Genomic DNA, 1,324 nt, shown 5'->3' with positions numbered 1-1,324 from the left:
AAACAGGCTCCAGGCTCTGAGTTGTCAGCACAGAGCCCGATGCGGGGCTCGAACCCATGAACCACGAGATCATGACCTGAGCCGAAGTCAGACACTTAACCGACTAAGCCACCCAGGTGCCCCACTGAATTGTTCTCTAATGGCTGAAATGAATATACTTAGAGAGGCTATGAGATGTAGTGGAAAGAGCACAGAAGTCAGGGGTTGTGACCAAGGAAGTCATGGTCAGGAAGAGTAGAGTGGCTGTAGGTTAAGGGCACAGGCAATGGATCCCAACTGCCATGGTTCAAATCCTGGCTCTGCCACTCCTTAGCAGGGTCAATTTGGGCAAGTAAGTTAACTAATATGTACCACAATTTCCTCACCTGTTAAAACAGTGGCGATGATAACAGCACTTGCCTCACAGGGCAATTGGAAATGTTATATGAAACAGCCCAGGTAAGACATGAATATCTGTATTTCAGTGCTAAGAGAGAAGCTCTCTCAGCAATACTAGGCTGGATGTCCTGAAAAGTGGCAATGACCCAGGACTGAGGATTAACTGCTCCTGTTAGATGGGACATAGGTTTTCCGTTTCCAGTCTTCAACCTTGCCTGTCCCTACTCACTACCTGTGGATTGGACTAAAAACATGTTTCTTTCACAAATGTAGTAATTCTAGAAAACCAATGGGTGCTAAAACTGCCCATGTCATCATCCATTTCAAAAAGATCTAGTGTGGGAAGGATCTTACCCCTCAAATGCATATTGGAATTGTCTACGCTTTCCAGAAGTCAAAGAGTCAAGTATACTTTTCTGAGATGTTTACATCAGGGTCATATTCTAAAAGTGGCAGAGCTTATATTTTACATTACTCGAAGCCCAATGCCACATTCCAGAATGTATGACCATATCGTTCATCAACACAAAACTTTTTTCCCACAGGTCTTCTGCCATTGTTAAAAAATAAATAAATAAGACTATTTCATAGAATTAAGGCTAAGTTATTTTGACATTATCGTGTTTATTTTCAATCATATTCAATGTGGCACCATGGAAGATTAAATCTAACAAAAACGCCTATACTTATCAAAACAAAGATTTTTGCCTGAACTTTTTCTGGTGATCACACTCAACACTTGCAAGAAGCAGTCAGTTACTCAACTTGCCAATGACCGCAGAAAATGGGAGTTCCAAAGCCAACTTTCTAGATTGAAACAAAGAGCCAGCATCTAGCATAAACTTTCATGTCACGAACTGGGTAAATAAGCAAGAACTACTTAATTAAGAAATCTGGGAGCCACACTAATTACAAATCCTACTCTACTTTAGCATTTCGCCTGAAA

This window comes from Hyaena hyaena, unplaced genomic scaffold (genome assembly GCF_003009895.1).
Source record: "Hyaena hyaena isolate Hyena2069 unplaced genomic scaffold, ASM300989v1 scaffold_87, whole genome shotgun sequence".
In the NCBI taxonomy this organism is placed as follows: domain Eukaryota; kingdom Metazoa; phylum Chordata; class Mammalia; order Carnivora; family Hyaenidae; genus Hyaena; species Hyaena hyaena.
Note: the sequence above shows the minus strand (reverse complement) of the source record.